The following is a 19,827-nucleotide window of genomic DNA, read 5'->3' on the forward strand; positions in this document are numbered from 1 at the left end:
AGGTATTGTTTTGAAGTACAGTTATATATATAATTCAAGTCAGGAGTTAAAATAACACATTAAAATTCACAAACTAAAACAGAGTTAATGGAATGAAACTTAGTTAACAATAAAATACAAATTTATATATAACATGCTTTTATACACGGTATAAATGGAACACTATCCTCCATAAAACGGATGACGAGTTCTGTTGACTGCTCGTCGTCTCGTAGGATGAGGGAGATGGTACTCGGAAGTTTTAGGCTTCGCCCTTCAGTAAGTAGGAGTGCGTTGCTATGCCGTAGACGATCCGAAGACGACATAATATCACCGCTTCCCTCCGAGAAGCCCGAATGGAAGTCATTATCAATTAAACATACGTTCAAAAACAATATTTAAATCTTATCCTTCTTCAGCCCAGTAAAAGAAAATTACATCACGGCTTTCTTAATATGTTCATAACAATAAATATTCTATAAAATACCATGGTGAATCATAGTAGTTTAACTTGTAGTAGTAAAAAGGGGTAGTTTATATTTGGCATGATCATTAAATGAACAATACCAAAAACCGATGAAATTTTAGTTTAAATGGCGTTAATGTAGGAATAAAATTATTTAAGCGTGGAAAAAGTGTGTGTAATGTATACATCGTGGTCGGAAACGACGTGTACCGGATATATGAGCGTAAAAGGGTTAGTCATACAGATAAATAATTTAAAAAATAGATACATCGCACCGTTGTCATTTTACAAGCTGCTGGAGTTAGTCAATCAGACCGCTTCGCGGGTGACTTCAGGTGGGCTATGTAAGGCAGTGTTGCTAAATCTGCACGTGGCTTATGACGGGCTTGAGAGAGTCAATAGAAGAAATAAACTTCTCCAAGGGAGGGAGTTGAATAACGACCTGCCTGATGATAGGCTCGGACTATAACAATCACACTACGGTGGCACTGGCTGAAAGCCACGGTGTGTTAGTGTTTGATGTTCATTTCTCGGCATGACTCTCCAGCCGTGTGCAGATTTAGCAACACCGTCTCACAAAGCCCATTTGAATTCGTCTGAGAAGTGATCTGATTGACTAAATTCAGCAGCTGGTGAAATGACAAGAGCGCGAGATATCGACGTAATGTTTCTTCAAAGTACTTATCAGTATGAGCAACGCTCTAATGTTCATATACTCGGTTCACGTTGTTTACGATCAACCTGTACGCGAAGGTAACAATATCTCTCATTGGGGATTATTTTTGGCTGGTGATGGACCTTCATTCTAATACTAATAACAATTTTCAGTGACCCAGCAGCTAAAAGCTGCTATACGGAAAGTAGGCTTAACTAATGTACAACCTCGGCAGCTTCCTACTGTGAGAATGAGTACATTCTGCAATCCATCTTTGAGGCTGCTGTCCCTGGAGTTGGACCTGCCAACTTTCAAGTACAAGATCACAGTTACAAGACACTAAACGACACGGATACGCCTTATAGCGACTATGGGATACGAAAGGCCTACGACTAGGAAGGAAGCGGTCGTGGCCTTAATTAAGGTACAGCCCCAGTATTTTTCTGGTGTGAAAACGGCAAACCCTTTTCAGGGTTGCCAACAGTGCATTTCGAACCCACTATCTCCCGGACGCAAGCTCACAGCTGGGCGCCCCTGACCGCACGGTCAACTCGCCCAGTAAAATAAGTTTTAACTAAGTTACCTAAAGCCATGATATGACTGCTTCACCGTCTATTGTAATTGGTCTTTCAGTAGGCGCTACATATTTTCCAACGATCCAGTGAAATAGAATTTACTCGGTCTAGACTGTAGGAAGGACAGTCCAGTACCTCAAAAGGATAAAGCCATAGCAATTCATTCAAGCAATTGAGGGGCTTAGTCTCTCCAGCACGCAGACGGAGTTATGGATGCCATCTGTTATATTTGACGAGCACTATCATCCGACGAAGCGACTTACAAGGAAACATTGGCAATGGGTTAGTCTCCGATCGCGATGAAACTTGGAAAACACATTGAGGTACACGTAAGAACTATGTCGGCATCAATTTTGGGTGCCAACATTCATTAGGGCGTTAACTACGGGGCCTAAAAGTTGCGACGTTTCAAATTCCGCGCGATCAGCGATGAATACCTGCTGGCCAATGCTAAGCTGCAACACTGCGTACTTTGAGACACGCCTCTGCACCTCCTCCCCTCCACGCTCCAATTGGTTCGCCACTGCACGTTTCCCTTCTCCCCGCGCTTGCCGGCTGTGGTGGCGAACCAATTGGAGCTGAGGGGGAGGAGGTGCATAGGCGTATCTCCATGTACGCAGTGTGCCAGCTTAGCATTGGCCAGCAGGTATTCACCGCTGATCGCGCGGAATTTGAAATGTCGCAACTTTTAGGCCCCGTAGTTAACGCTCTAATGAATGTTGGCACCCAAAATTGATGCCGACATCATTTTTACGTGTACCTCAATGTGTTTTCCAAGTTTCATCGCGATCGGCGACTAACCCATTGCCGATGTTTCCCTGTTAGCGTAATTTACATGATTTAACTTGTTTTGAAGGCACTGATTTATTCAATTGAGAGTAAATGTTCCCATTTTCAATGGACGATTGGTTTAATCCCCTAACAGCCAATGAAAGGCCAGAATTAACGGCACGTGTAACAACTACAACGAAAACGATGGCTGAAATTGAATTTTCTGGAGATATTTTAGGTGCTAGAATGATATGAATAATAGGGGTACGATAGAGAATCCCCAAAGAAGGACTATGGGTATAACCTAAAGGATAAAGAATATTACAAGAGAAGAGGTGGTGTGATGTTGGTGATTATTGTTTTATTTACAGCGTGCTTTACGTCGCACCGACATAGATTGGTATTTTTTATAGAACTTTCTTTACCTCACACCGGCACAAGTAGGTCTTATGACGACGATGGGATAGGAAAGTCTTAGCAGTGGGAAAGAAGCGGCCGTGGCCTTAATTAAGGTACAGCCCCATAACAGATAGGTCTTATAGCGACGATGGGGCAGGAAAGGGCTACGTGTGGGGAGGAAGCGGCCGAGGGTTTATTTATTTAAGGCACAGCCCTAACATTTGTTTGATGTGAAAATGGGAAGCCACGGAAAACCCTTTTTAGGGTTGCCGACAGTGGGGCTCGAACCCACTATCTCCCGAATGCAAGCTGATAGCTACGTTACTGAAACAGTGCAGCTAATTGCTGGGTGATTATTGTTTTAAGAAGAAGTACAACTGCGAATACACCTTCTCGTAACTCAAATCAGAGGAAATAAGAGAGAGATCTGACATATCGAATAATGAATGTAACAGTAAAATAAAAAGAGAAGGCCAAGAAGGGGTGAAAGTGGAGTCCCGAGGCCTCGGAAACATAATATAGAGAAGAAGAGTTGACCAGTGGGATTGGGAGGATCAATGTGAGATGCCTGATAAACTAAATTGAGGCAATCCCAGATTCAGCTATGAGAACTGTGGTCGCCCAACCACGCTCCCAAGTTGACAGCCCCTGAAACCCCTTTCAGTCGCTTCTTACTACAGGCAGACGATTCTGAGGATATATACCATTGCCGTCACACAGAGTGAGAGTAGGAGAAAAGGAAATGCAGGAAAGGAATACACAGGGAGAACAGAAGAAATGTCAGCAAATTTAATCAAGGCCCACCGTGCGATTGTGAGAACAAGCACTATAATTCTTTCGTTAAAGAACAAAGCGAAGCAGTATAGAAATAGTACTGGAATATTTGTTACATCAATTTACAAGGTGCCTATATCAGTGAGTGTCTGAAAGACATTATGAAAATTAATTGAATTTAATTAAATTAATTAAATTAAATTTGAAGCTCAGGTAGAATATTGGAGAATTAAGAAAATGTTTTTGACATACATGATTATGAATTAGATAAATAACCCTTGAAATTATGAAAGAACTTGTACAAAGCTGCCAGGAATAAATAGAGGTCCCCAAGTTGCTAAAGCCGAACGTAAAGCTTCAACGAAAATGAATACCTATATTTAAATATGCTGCTTAAAGTTGGATGGACACGTTGAGGCGATTGTTGTCTCAAACTGAAGGGGAAAGTTTTTCTTAAGTCGCTGTTGGTAGTCGTTGCCTGACTTTCACATTGATCGGGTGAACCCCTCGGTATGAATACCACATCTGAACGTGCGCTGTGTAGCCAGACCGTACGATGTGGACCGGCCAGTAGGTTGTTCAGTTTATTTTCCCTCAGATACAACAAATCGAACAAGAAATTGGTGTCAAGGTTATTTTCATGCAAGATATGGTGCCGCCACATTTTAAAGCAAAAGTATGCAAAGCAATGAATGCTAATTTTCCGAATGGTTAGGTTGGTAGAGGTGGCCCTATTCCGTCACCACCTGCAGTCTCCAATTTCTCTCCAATGGCCTTTTTGTCAGATAAGAACATTGATTATGGTGAAAATATACGTGGCTTAGTGCATCTCAGACAAATGATCACTGCTGCCATCGCGAACGTCACTCCAGACATGCTTCACTGTACGAGGTAAGAATAGCGATTCTGATCCATAAAGACATTCTGATTTAATGACTGAGTTTTAATGTTTGGAGATATATTTCTTGTTGTAGAAATTTTGGGTTAGTTGTTTTGCGGTTTCCTTCTTTGGGCATCTAATTTCATTGGCTTTTGTTTCGAGTCCATTCTCCCGATTTTCTTCGCCAAGATATTTAAATTGTGACACTCGTTTCTTGCTATATTTTGTCCCCATGAATTTTGGTGCTTGGAGATCATGCATTTTGTCTTTTCAAAAGATATCTGAAGGCCTACCTTTTCCGCAATTTATTACAGGAGTTCAATCTGATTTTGGTCTGTAAAGATGTATCGGGTTAAGATTGCTAGTTCGTCGGCAAATGCTAGGCAATCTATGCTGATTTTCCTCTGCCTAAAGTGAATGGTTGGTTGGTGAAATTTGAGGACTGATTTCTGCTTGCACCATTCTTGTATTGCGCAGTTGAAGAGTAAAGGTGAGAGTCCACCTCCTTGACTTACTTCTGTTTTGATTTCAAAGGGATCTGTGATTTCCACCATGAATGTAACACTAGACCTCATGTCTGTCGGTGTCTAAAACTTGATATTTCAATGTTTGGCAGACTGATTTGTGATCAACTGATTCATAAGCTTCTTGAAATCACCAAAGGTGCAGACTAAATTCTTGCTAAAAATTCTCTGATGTCTTAGGATTAGCTTTAGGTTCAGGATTTTCTCTGGTCTCGATCGGCATGGTCTGAATCCTGCCTGATATTCTCCGATTTGTGGTTATTGTTGTTGTTGTTGTATTCTACCGAGAAGACACTGATACAGAATTTTGTATGCAACTGATACTAGTGAGATTCCTGTGTAGTTGTTTCATCTGTTCTGTCTCCTTTCTTGTGTAGCGGGTGATTTAATGCGTTTTTTTCACTCCTCTGGAATTTGTTCTGTTTGTCAAAATGCATGATTTTTTGTGATTTATTTTATTATTATTATTATTATTATTATTATTATTATTATTATTATTATTATTATTATTATTATTTTGTCCATCTCCGTAGCGTACGATATCCGTTTATGGTATTAACTGTCATCCTTGGAGCCACGGATCCGATTCTTGTTACTGCCAGAGAATTAAGATGGTAGAATTGTAAGAGTGCTGTATGTGGTTAGGATCGTACATGCCGTTCACCTCGATTTGGGGTGTGTTTGACAACTGCTGTACCACCCAGGATGTTGAAACGAGTATGGAGCGAGTAGCTGTGTAGTTCGGGTCACGTAGTGTCAGCTTGTATTCGGGGAAATAGTGGGTTCAAACCCCGCTGTCGACAGCCATGAAGATGGTTTTCCGTGGTTTCCAATTTTCATCCTAGGAAAATGCTGGGTCTGTACCATAATTAAGGCACGGTCACTTCATTCCCGCTCCCAGCCCTTTCCTATACCGTCGTCGCCATAAGACCTATCTGTGTCCGTGTGACGTAAATTGCAAAAAAACAAAAAAAAAAAACAAAAAAGAATCTTCGACACGAGTCATTATTATTATTATTATTATTATTATTATTATTATTATTATTATTATTATTATTATTATTATTGTAGGCCTACGTAGTACTATTAGCTGCCTATTTCGGTGGCCCGGGTTAGATTCCTGGTACTGTCATAGATTTAAGAACAACAGAATGGCAAGAGGGCTGGTGTGTGGTTAGAATGGTACGTGCAAACTCACTCCATTGCGGATGTGCCTCAGAATACCTGCATCATCTCGGCTGTAGACACGAGTATTTTCCCATCATCATCATCATCATCATCATCATCATCATCATCATCATCATCATTGACAGAATTGCTGACATTAATAACCATCACAGGTTAGAATGTGCTTATTTATTACCGTGTTGTAATGTCACTGTACACTGTTTCACTAAAGCCTTCAATATTTAGCCTTTCATAGGCCCCTGAGCTTCTCTTTCAGATTTTGTTTTAACCATTCACCCGCGTCAAATATGAAATAGCTCGCCATGATTAACATGATTAATGAGGGGAGCTAGAAAATCCATTACTTTAAAAGCTGACTGCGAGATGGTGAGATATAATAATACAGGAACATATAAATTAACGACACTACATGACGGGATCTGTGTAATTTGTTTTGACTTTCTGAACATTATGTGCAAAATAGAATACTTGTTTTTGAAGAGAGAAGTCTGATATTATACTAAATAACCCTCGAACTCGCTCTCTACTGATAGTAACGTTCTGTGTTATTAACACAGTGACTGAATTATTATTACGTTATGAACAAAACAGCAAATCATCGTTATCTATCTTATTAAAAACAAAACGAAAGTTTGTTTATAGATTGTCAGAGTTTTCAAATATTAGTACATGTGTGTTAGTATTATCGAGAACAATAACAAATGCAATTTTAAAATTTCCATAATGTCTGTCTGTATGTATGCACGAGCATCAAAAGGAAACGGCTAGACATATTTTAATGAAAACTGAATAATAAACAATTTATACATTTATTTGCTTTGTTTTCAACAGCCATTTCTGCCCACTTACAGAACATTCCCAGTTCTTATTTCTAATCTTATAAATAATATGCAATAAAAATGAAAATAAGAGACCTAATACTATAATTATGAACTATGGATAGTGATAAGTGTATGTTTCAAACTCATATTTTAATTTCTCCTAAAATATGCATTGTTAATCTAAATTAATCTTAGGAATAAAATTTTCATAGTACACAAGTATGGTACTCTATTTAATTTATGTATTCTCTCTGTGTAAGTTCCCTTCCGACTGACCTTTAAGAACTAACCTTAGTTGAGTTGATGGCAATACGGGACAAAAAATGAGATTTATAAGTTGTGACCTGAAGAAAACACTCTTCCCGTGAAATATTTCCGCGTTTGGAATTCTATTAATTTACGGACATATTATGTTTAATGGTGAATTTGTATGGTGATTTGTGTTTTAACGTTTAATAAAGAAAGTTAAATTATTTCTGTTACTTCCAAACGGTGCATACAGTTGTATTTGGTGGAATGCCTCTCGGTTATCTGCTTTACCTTTGAGAATTCTATGTACACTCGTTAATATTTCCCTAGTATGGAACTTACCTATGGCAAAATTTGTTATTAAGTCATCATAAGACACATATTTTGAACTCGCTTTAGAGATACAGAAATAAAAATATTTTAGAAATTTATCTTCTACAAATTCTCTTTCTTTTATATATGATTACATGATGGAATCCAGATTATAGTGCATATTCTCTTACTGTTATGTCTAGTGAATGATATACCTGTACAATGGATTTGTGTTTTTTAATTTTGTTTGTGTTTCTCATTAGAAATCCTAGGTTCCTATAGGCCTTATTTACGGCGTTATGTATGTGTGCATTGAACACAAGTTTATTATCAAATGTTACTCCTAAATCCTTCATTTCTTCAGCTAGTGTTTAGGCTGATATTGTTCATTTTATATAATTGCATTTGTGGTAGACCTTTTCTAATAAATATCATTTATTCACATTTCTTAACAATGAATTGAAAGGAAATGTGTTTTCCCCCATTCAACCAGTGCTGTGAGGGCTTGTTATATTTTTTCATTATATTGATTTGAAGAAATATGCCTGTACATTTTCGTGTCATCTGCATGTAACTGAAATTTGGAATTTTTCAATACAGAACCAATATCATTTTGAACCTTGGTTAATGCCTAAAATTATCCTGTACATGTATGAAGCTAACAAACTGAAATCTATTCCTGAAGTAGGAGTTGAAACATTCAACCAGGTTTGGGCTAAAAACAAAACTGTGAAGCTTCTTTAGAAGTTTATGATGATCAATCTTCTGAAATTCTTTTGTCATGTCCGTGTATATGGCATCCACTTGTCCTCCTTGATATAAAATTGATCACACAAAATTGGTAAAGTTTACTAAATTTGAACTCGTTGATCTGCATTGCATAGCCGTGTTGTTGTTCTATGACGACTTTCTCAACATGTCGATAGATGTTACAATTAAGTTTATCCTCAAACACTTTGTATAAGACTGATAGTATTAATATTGGTCTATAAGTATGTATGTTTTCAATATTACCAACTTTGTGAATTGGTCACACACTTGCTATGTTATAAAAATCAGGAATACTGTTTTTTGTTGCAGAGATTTGTTAATAATTAGTCAAAGTGGACATCAAAGAGCGTCCCTGCATCCTTTCACTGCATATTGGGGTAGGCTATATTTTCTGGACAAGCACTCCTTTTAGACTGTACTCTTTTCATGGCACATTTAAGATCAACAGCAGAAACCTATGCAAACATTCACATGTCAAGTTATTAGCATAGAAATTATATTATTGACTTTACGTCCCACTAACTACTTTTACGGTTTTTAGAAACGCCGAAGTGCCAGAATTTAGTCACGCGGGAGTTATTTTAGGTGCCTGTAAATCTACCCGCAGAGGCTGACGTATTTGAGCATCTTCGAATATCACCGGACTGAGCCAGGATCGAACCTGCCAAGTTAGGGTCAGAAGGCCAGCGCTTCAACCGTCTGAGTCACTCAGCCCGGCTAATATTATTGTTATTACGTTATGAGCAAAACAACGTATCATCGGTATCTATCAAAATAAATGAAACGTTTCTCTGTACAATGGACAGAGTTTTCAAACATGGTATATAGGTGTTAGTATAGTCGAGAATAAACAGCTAATGAAATTCTTAAATTTCCATGATGTCTGTCTGTCTGTCTATCTATCTATCTGTCTGTCTGTCTGTCTGTCTGTCTGTCTGTCTGTCTGTCTGTCTGTCTGTCTGTCTGTCTGTCTGTATGTAGTATGTACGGATGTACGGTAAATTTTTACAGTTGCCTTTACGACGCGAACACAGATAGGTCTTATGTCGACGATGGGTAAGGAAAGGAATGAGAGTGAGAATGAAACGGCCGTGGCTTTAATTAAGGTACAGCCTCAGCATTTGCCTGGTGTGAAAATGGGAAACCACAGAAAACCATCTTCAGGGCTGACGACTGTGGGGTTCGAGCCCACTATCTCCCGGATGCAAACTCACAGCTCTGCGCCCGTAACCGCATGGCCAACTCGCCCGGCGTGTGTATGTATGTATGTATGTATGTATGAGCATCACGAGGAAACGGCTAAACAACATTTAATGACAAATTATATTTTAGGTCAAGGGAGAAGAAACTAATATCTTAGCTACAATTTATTTTACTGAAAGTGAATGGAGAAGCTGTTAATGGAAGGTGGAATAATTATTGCTCAAATATCTCTGGTATTACTGATCGGATAGCAAAATGCTACACAACATAAATTGTCGAAAATAGAATTTAAGATCTTTTGTGTATCATGCGTTTAATCGCACGAGGAACGATAAAGGAGATATTCGCGATTAATACATTTTCAAAATGTTCCAACTCTGAATAGTGCACATAAAAAGATTTATAGTGCCGGGCTGTTTGGCTATGTCCAACAATGGCAGTTGTTCCAACACACAATATTCCCATGACATGACATAAGACAGCCCCACCTATCAAGATCCACGTTGATTTAGCATACAATTTTATGGCCACAGATATTCGCAAAAATAAGTGCTACGAAAAATATTCTGCTGCATTGCCAGGTGTATGCATAAGTTTTTGCCGGTTTTTGTAGTAAAGAAAACACGTAATTTTCAAAGGAAATTCATATTTTTTGTTTATTCAAAATATTGGTCATCGGCTTCTATAACACTTCGCCCATCTTTAAGGTAAGTTATGAATATCATGCCAGAAAAACTGCTTGTCTTTTGCGGCGAACCATCCGTCGAACCATTTTTCAACTTCCTCGAAATTGCTGGAGTGCAGCTCTGCGAGTGCATGCCTCATTGATGCGAAGAGGTGATAGTCAGATGGCGCTAGGTCGGGGCAGTACGGCGGGTGCCGCAGAATGTCCCATCCAGGGGATTTCAAGGTGTCTTTCACTGGTTTTGCTGTGTCAGATGGTGCATTGTCGTGTAACAAAATCACTTTGCCATGTCTTCTGGCCCATTCCGATCGTCTTTCGATCAATGAGTGATTTAAATTAATCATTTGTTGGCGATAGCGTTGTGCATTAACGTTTCGCCGCGCTTCATGAGTTCATAAGACACAATTCCGCTCTGGTCCCACCAGACACAAAACATGGTCTTCTTGCCGAAGCAATCTGGCCTTGGTGTTGAAGGACCGGCTTCGCCAGGTGACAGCCACGACTTTCCCTGCTTCAGGTTTTCAAAATAAATCCATTTTTCATCACCCGTCACATGTCGATACAAAAATCATTCTTTCGTGGCGTTGAAGCACCATTTCCCAAGTGACTTTGTGATTTCCATTTGCCGTTGATTCAAATCGTGTGGAACCCACTTACCGAGTTTACTGATCTTCCCCATTGCTCATAAACGTCTGCTGATTGTTTCTTGTGACATATTTATTGCTTGTGCCAATTGCTGTTGAGTCTGAGTCCAGAGCGCGCACATTGAAGTCACCAAGTTTAAACTGTTTAAACCATGTCTCACATGTTCTTATCGATGAAGCGTGTTCACTATATGTTTTTACCAGCTAACGATAACTTTCCGCAGCCTTTTTCTTTTGATTTAATAAGAAAAGCAATGCGTGTCGCAAATGTTCTTTTTCAGGCACAAACGTCGACATGATCACTGAACGATACAACCCAGACGCGAGTGTTTGGCGGACTCAACTTGTGTGTCTTGGTGGGTTAATGTCAGATGAACAAACTGACGCATTTGTCAAATTCATACCTGCGTCGTGTTCGCTGGTGCCATCTCTTAGTGAAACCGGAGAAGAATTATGCATAAACGTGGTAGGTGACGTTACCCCTTGTAAGGGGCTTTGCTGTGACCTAGACGAAACGCCAGTCAAAGACAGTGGAAACTGCTTTAAAACACGACGCCATTTGCACCTACTGTTCACAGAAGGCGGAGTTTCTGGGTCGGCGGATGCAGAGTGGCCACGGCTTGTCTGTGGTCCGTCAGTTCTTGCCCTCCGACCGGTCAACCGAGTAGAGGAGGGGAAGCCACGGGTCTAGCGTGACTTTACGCCTGTGTGTTCGGAAGACTGAGAGGGGCTGGTCCCGACTGTCGGCTGTCCTGAGAATGGCTTTCCGTGGTTTTCCATTGTCCAGCACTAAGGCGAATGCCGGGGCAGTTCCTAGTATAGGCCACGGCCACCAACACTTTCACCTTCACCACACATCTCCACAAATCTCCTGGCCTCAGAGATGACGTCACCGTCTAGAAGGTCCTCCTTCCCCTTTAAGCGAGGAATGAAAACATTTAGTGGTTGAAGCAGCAGAGTTCTGGCACACGGTAATAGCGTTACGTATAAGGTATCGAACACTGATTGCCTAGTTACCATGAAGTCGGTTTTTTGTCCATGCAAAACTGATGACACTAGTTCCAGATAGACCCCAGACGAAAACGTTAAAAGTTGTCAGACGTAACTTTACAGGAAAGGGAAGAAACGCGTGTTCGATAAAAATGATTAAATTTTATCTTCCAGGGCCATCTGTTAGTTGTCGTAAACGTGGCAAGATTGTTTCCAGTACAGGGAAAATATGATTATTAAAATAATAATCATGATAATGTTTGTGTTTTTACGGCCCACTAATTCTACGGTTTTCCGAGATGCCGAGATTCCGTAATTTTGTTTCGCGGGAGTATTCTTTGTGCCAGTAAATCTACCGACACGAGGCTGACGTATTTGAGCACCTTCAAATACCACCGGACTGAGGCAGGATCGACCCTGCCAAGCTGGGATCAAAAGTTCAGCGCCTCAACCGTCTGATCCACTCAGCCCGGCGGTTATTAGAAGACCACTGCATAGAAATAAAGCCCTTCCTCCGGAGAGAGTTTCGTATTCCAAAACTTCAAATGTGGATATGTCATTCTTTGGGATATAGCCCTAATTTCATATCGAAACTGCAAAGAACACTGAGTTAATTCGATACCACAAAAAAAAGAAGTGGGCATTTTTTTCTTTCACTACAGTTTTCATGAACAGGTGCTTATAACGGTACTGGTGACGGTAGTGACAAATAATTTTATTGAAAACTAGTGGACCCGCGCTACTCCGCAGCATTCATAAAAAATGGTACAGATAACTCGTCTTGCTATGCCTGTCGTAGTCATATTCTTTAGCCTGCCCTTTTCAATAGTTGTATGAAGATTTACACTGACTGACAGAGCAAATGTAACACCAAGAAGGAGTGGTCAGAACTTTATGCCAATTGCAGGGTAGACTGACGTCACTGAGGTATGCTCATGATGTGAAATGCGCCGCTGTGCTGCGCACGTAGCGAACGATAAATGGAACACGGCGTTGGCGAATGGCCCACTTCGTACCGTGATTTCTCAGCCGACAGTCATTGTAGAACGTGTTGTCGTGTGCCACAGGACACGTGTATAGCTAAGAATGCCAGGCCGCCGTCAACGGAGGCATTTCCAGCAGACAGACGACTTTACGAGGGGTATGGTGATCGGGCTGAGAAGGGCAGGTTGGTCGCTTCGTCAAATCGCAGCCGATACCCATAGGGATGTGTCCACGGTGCAGCGCCTGTGGCGAAGATGGTTGGCGCAGGGACATGTGGCACGTGCGAGGGGTCCAGGCGCAGCCCGAGTGACGTCAGCACGCGAGGATCGGCGCATCCGCCGCCAAGCGGTGGCAGCCCCGCACGCCACGTCAACCGCCATTCTTCAGCATGTGCAAGATACCCTGGCTGTTCCAATATCGACCAGAACAATTTCCCGTCGATTGGTTGAAGGAGGCCTGCACTCCCTGCGTCCGCTCAGAAGACTACCATTGACTCCACACCATAGACGTGCACGCCTGGCATGGTGCCGGGCTAGAGCGACTTGGATGAGGGAATGGTGGAACGTCGTGTTCTCCGATGAGTCACGCTTCTGTTCTGTCAGTGATAGTCACCGCAGACGTGTGTGGCGTCGGCGTGGAGAAAGGTCAAATCCGGCAGTAACTGTGGAGCGCCCTACCGCTAGACAACGCGGCATCATGGTTTGGGGCGCTATTGCGTATGATTCCACGTCACCTCTAGTGCGTATTCAAGGCACGTTAAATGCCCACCGCTACGTGCAGCATGTGCTGCGGCCGGTGGCACTCCCGTACCTTCAGGGGCTGCCCCATGCTCTGTTTCAGCAGGATAATGCCCGCCCACACACTGCTCGCATCTCCCAACAGGCTCTACGAGGTGTACAGATGCTTCCGTGGCCAGCGTACTCTCCGGATCTCTCACCAATCGAACACGTGTGGGATCTCATTGGACGCCGTTTGCAAACTCTGCTCCAGCCTCGTACGACCAACTGTGGCAAATGGTTGACAGAGAATGGAGAACCATCCCTCAGGACACTATCCGCACTCTTAGTGACTCTGTACCTCGACGTGTTTCTGCGTGCATCGCCGCTCGCGGTGGTCCTACATCCTACTGAGTCGATGCCGTGCGCATTGTGTAACCTGCATATCGGTTTGAAATGAACATCAATTATTCTTCCGTGCCGTCTCTGTTTTTTCCCCAACTTTCATCCCTTTCGAACCACTCCTTCTTGGTGTTGCATTTGCTCTGTCAGTCAGTGTAATACAGGTACATAATAACTATGCCTTTGCTGGCAGGACCTAGTGTTTACAGTGCACTATGTCTTCTGGTATAGGCTAGAGCAATTTTGTTACTTTCATAGATCTCTCTCAGTGTTATCCTTGGCTTTGACAATATGAAAGTGACTGAGGTATGAGCGATGCTAGTAATGCCAATCCGTATGCAGCCAGTCCCTGCTATGAATGGTGTGAAAATGTTGCTCATAGGGTCGGTGGTTGGTGTATGCATTTCAGTGGGCTTGGCAGACTGATATGTAATAGCAACTCTGGCTCTGTAAGGAAAGCAACGGGAAACTACCTCACTCCTCATTTCACCGAGCTGGATGGCTGCAGTCGCTTAAGTGCGGCCAGTATACAGTATTCGAGAGATAGTGGGTTCCAACCCCACTGTCGGCAGCCCTGAAGATGGTTTTCCGTGGTTTCCCATTTTCACACCAGGCAAATGCTGGGGCTGTACCTTAATTAAGGCCACGGCCGCTTCCTTCCAATTCCTTGGCCTCTCCTATCCCATCGTCGCCATAAGACCTATCTGTGTCGGTGCGACGTAAAGCAAGTAGCAAAAAAGAAAACTCCTCATTTCCCTAGTACGCCTCTTCAGTGATGCCTAGGCCATCTATGACAGCTGATGGCAGAGCTGTTGAGGATCCTACCAGCGGCATCGCTGACGGACTGAACATACATACATACATACATACATACATAACTGATTCATTCGTTATGTAGTTTATAACATTTCTTTCCGTAGAGTATTCACTGCGCTTCGAAAATTCGGCCGTATCTGGATCTTAGTATCTTCAAACGATCTTACAAGAGATACTGCAACATTCAATTAGCTGCGACTGTATACTGGTTCGGGTAAGTAGACATCGGTTTTATCAAGAGTTTGCCCTGCGCTTTATTTCTGGTAATGGTCATACATTAGACTAGTCGACTTGATTACCTTCCCGTCTGTGCGTACGTCGACTGTTTTCTCTTAGCAACAGGAAAGTTCTGCCATCTGTTGAGTGTATTCAGAAGCTGCAAAAAGTCAGAGAATAGCGCAGAATAATATTCTTCCAAAATGTGAGGAAGTGTCTCTCTGGCTTGGCAGGTAGTAATCAAACATTGCTGCATACAATGGCATTACCAAGGATGAAAATAGCATAGCCTAATTAGATCACAATATTAATGAAAGTGTTAGTCGCCTAGTAACCTGCTAAGTACATAATGCATTGCGGATTACAGTAAGCCTTCGCCTGCAATTATTGGAGTGATCATTTAATGATTTAATTTTAAGATTACTCAAAGTTTGCTGAATGTAAGAGACCTATCAATGTCTCATGATTGACTGGCATGCCATTCCGGAGAGAATAAAACAAGAATGAAGAAAAGTCGGTCCAGTAGAACGGACGGACGGATTTGCTAAAGCTACTTTTAATAAATTATTTTAATATATAGGTTCATAGACGGACACTAGGGAATTAAGATACTGTTGCCCTAGCAAAATCGTATTTTATGTTTGTACCTGGTAATCATTGACCTTCTACGCTGAATATCCATTCTTCGTTAGAATGGTACTCTGAAGAGAGGAAGGCTGTTCAATACATATGTGTCTGCCGTTGAATAAAGCAACGAATACGTTTCCTAGCAGCATATCACTTTCATCAAATGTTTATAAATTGGAATTCAATGAGATAAAATCCCTATAACTTCAATTACGCGCACGTTGCATGGCATTGGAATGCAATTAAAATTTTATGCAATTCCAACGTAACGAAGTGTAATATTGGCCGTGCTTTATTTAGATAACCTTTCTTACCGTCAATAGAGCTACCTCATCCATTATATGGACAGAAAGAACCCAGCGACCCGTAGAGTCAATGTTCGTAGCCATCTGAGGAAATGCCATTTATGGTAGCTAGCCACGCTATTTTAATTGCCTTATCGTTCCCTCAGTTCTGAGGATCGTGATCTCCGAGGAGGCTGTCCGGCTCCATGGCTAAATCGTTAGCGTACTGGCCTTTGGTCACAAAGGTCCCGGGTTCGATTCCCGGCAGGGTAGGGAATTTTAACCAACATTGGTTAATTTCCCTGGCACTGAGGCTGGGTGTATCTGTCGTCTTCATCATCATTTCATCCTCATCACGACGCGTAGGTCGCCTACGGGTGTCAAATCAAAAGACCTGCACCTGGCGAGCCGAACATGTCCTCGGACACTCCCGGCACTAAAAGCCAAACGCCATTTCATTTATTCCGAGGAGGCTATGGTATATATCTCCATATCCTGCGATCCTCGGCCATACAGGCTGAACCAGATAGGTTCGATTTTTACAACTGGCTTAACGTCGCACCGACAAAGATAGGTCTTATGGCGACGATGGTATAGGAAAGGCCTAGGAGTGGGAAGGAAGCGGCCGTGGCCTTAATTAAGGTACAGCCCCGGTATTTGCCTGGTGTGAAAATGGGAAACCACGGAAAACCATTTTCAGGGCTGCCGACAGTGCGGCCAGAACCCACTGTCTCCAGGATGCAAGCTCTCAGCTGTGCGCCCCTAACCGCACGGCCAATTCGCCCGGTCAGATTGGTTTAACCCGGTTACGAAACGGGTGGAGTGATTAGAAACTATTTATTTTTATTATCTATATTCTTCTTATTTTTCTAGCGCTTTTCCCACGACTGTGGGATCGCGGCTGTGAACTGTGTCGTAATTGTGGATTTGGCCCTGTTTTACGTCCGGATGCCTTTCCTGTCGCCAACGCCACGTGGAGTGATGTAATCACTATTTCGTGTTTCTGTGCTGGTTGGTAGTGTGGTGTGTTGTTTGAATATGAAGAAGAGAATTTTGGGACAAACACAAATACACAGTTTCCGAGCCAGAGGAATTCATCACACGACCCGGCCAGAATTGAACCCAGGACCCTCTGAACCGAAAGCCTCCACACTGACCATTCAGCCAAGGAGTCGGACTGCTTGGTTATTAATATTTATAATAGTTCAAAAGAATTTCATAGAGTGTGTTCTTGCTAGAGTTTTCCAGCCTCAAAGTTCTTACTAACAGGCGATGGTGGTGATGGTCGTGATTATTGTTTTAAGATGAAGTGCAACTAGGTCATCATCCTCTATTAGTAGTAAACAGAAATAAAAAACTTGAAGCGGTCCAACCTTTCGAAAATATAAATGTATCGACCAAGGAAATACAAGGGCCACGAATGGCGTGTAAAAGAAAGACACCCTAGGCCTCGAGTTATCTAATACCGGTGGAGGTGGGAAAAATGTGTTGACCAAGGGAGGTGCGATAGGATAGATGAAAGTGAGGAGCGTGGCTAAGTAAATGGAAGCAATGCTTGGAATGAGCCATGGGCTCCAAAATAGCCAACCCACGCTCCCAAGTCAAAAGCCTCTTACGACAAGTAGGGTATATCATGGGTGTTATTGTACCACCCCCACTATTAGGGGGAAATAAACCTAACATGTGCGTTAGTTGGTTGTAGTTATGACTAGCAGCAACTAGAGTTTAGGAGGATTCTCACACCAATTTTATTCAATGTATTTCAGGAAATTGCTAGAACTTGTTAGGAGATACACATTTTCATTCACTTATCACAATGTTGGACGAGCGAGTGGGAACTCACCCACTAATTCTCTTCCTGGAGGCATTCCCAAGAATGAACAGTTTATCTAAGCTGTCTTTTCGACGTTGAATAGTATATTCAAAGTATTGTAAAACACATTGTTTACAGATTGATGATAACCTGATTCTGCCTTAGGGTCGTTTGACAATGGAGTCGTTAATTGTGTGAAGTGGTGTTCAAACTACGTGTAACATCCTTCGCGAACACATTTCAAAATAATCGGCTTTTCTTCAGGCCTATAGTACAAAGACTCCGAACGTCGAAGAAACTGTAAAGACCACAATATATATACAACACTTATCTTCAGTAATAAGGAGACAGCGATATTTCCAAGAATGGGGCAATCAATCATATTTATGGTCATATCAAATCTTCTCTCCACCTTGCTATGCTATGCTAGGCTGATCAGGGGCCTTGTTGAGGATGTGATGATTGCAATTGTTAGGCGAGAAAGAGGGAAGGAAGGAAGCTGCCGTGGCCTTAAATCAGGTACCATTCCGGTATTTGCCTACAGAATAAGTGGGAAACCATTTCGAGGACGGGTGAGGTAGGAATCGAATCCCCTCTACTCTGCTGACCTCCCAAAGCCGATTAGATCCCGTTCCAGTCCTCGTACCACTTTTCAAATTTCGTGGTAGAGTCGGGAATCGAACCCGGGACTCCGAGGCTAGAAAATAATCACACTAACCACTGCACCACAGAGATGGGCTCTCTTAATCTTAGTTCCAATATCACGTATCTGACAATGCTGTTCCCATCCATTATTTTCCTTAAAACTGGCAACCCCTCTGAGCCACATATGGATATGCATTCCATCAGAACAATTTTCGTTGTGTTCATTTTCGTATGCTACGGTGTAAAGGAAAATGAACCTCACCATACCGTACTGTAGAAATGTTGTTTGTATTTAATATATATAATATATAATATATAATATATAATATATAATATATAATATATAATATATAATATATAATATATAATATAATGTATTTAATGTATTTAATATTCATTTTCATTTAAACATAAGCATAGGAAAATGAGCACAACGAAAATTTTTGTGACCAGTGTTAAGGATAATAATGGATAGGGACAGCATTGTCAGATACATGCTATTAGAACTAGGCCTTCAAAAACTTATCTCTTATGTCTTCTACCATTTCTCACATAGAAAGTGTTTATGGCATCATAAGGGGATAAGAAAATATGTAAATCATCAATAATGTATCTGCATATAGCATTACTCTTTTAAATGAGAACACTGGGTTCGCTTCCAGGTTATTCGAAAACATTCAGAAGGCTCCGTATGATCTTTGAGTTGTTGGGTACTGTGCTGCTCAGTGTTGGGAATGCAAACTCGTTTTCAGGATGGGAAATTGTTTAACAAGTAAACAAAACCACTGTGTCCTTTGAAGGGTTTGCTCTGCCGAGACGAATGCACCCTAGCGCGATATCCTGCAGATATTGGAGTTCCACATGGTCAGAGAGCCGAATTTCTAAGCTGTTGTTCTTTTCTATCATGACTGAGTGCTGGCATGGGAGGCTGAGACAGCAAAATTCTAGCTTTCTGAGCCCAAGTTGGCAGGTTCATCCCAAATAAATCGGACGCATTTGAAGGTAATAGAATTCCTGCAGTATAAATATCCGACACCTTGGCGTTTCTTAAAGTAACATTATTCCTTATCTCTTTATTGATTTTCTTCTTCTTCTGCTTACCAGATTCATCTCCGGTAATATAAATGGCATTTATAATGCACTGTATCTTCTAGTATGCCCTTGAGATAGTTTTTTACTTTCATAGGTCTGTCTCAGCCTCATCATTGACTTTGACAACATGAAAGTGACTGAGGTGTAGGCGACACTAATAACGCAAAACGTTATGCAGCCAGCCTCTGTGAAAAAAAAAAAGTGTGAAGATGGCTGTCGTAGTGTCTTTTTCGTGAAGTCTTTCACTTGGCTAGGAACACTTACATACACTATATTAACACTTTATGGCTCGGAGAGAAAGACTATGGGAAACTCCTAGTGATGTGAGAAGTCGGTATTTCAACTC

General features: G+C 41.6%; 1 protein-coding gene across 1 annotated transcript in view; it reads right to left on the bottom strand.

Moving 5' to 3' along the window:
• LOC136857191 (uncharacterized) overlaps positions 1-19,827 on the bottom strand; it is a 971,464-nt gene that overhangs the window by 122,800 nt on the left and 828,837 nt on the right. The gene's annotated exons all lie outside the window — the stretch shown is intronic.

Source organism: Anabrus simplex, chromosome 1 (genome assembly GCF_040414725.1).
Source record: "Anabrus simplex isolate iqAnaSimp1 chromosome 1, ASM4041472v1, whole genome shotgun sequence".
Lineage (NCBI taxonomy): Eukaryota > Metazoa > Arthropoda > Insecta > Orthoptera > Tettigoniidae > Anabrus > Anabrus simplex.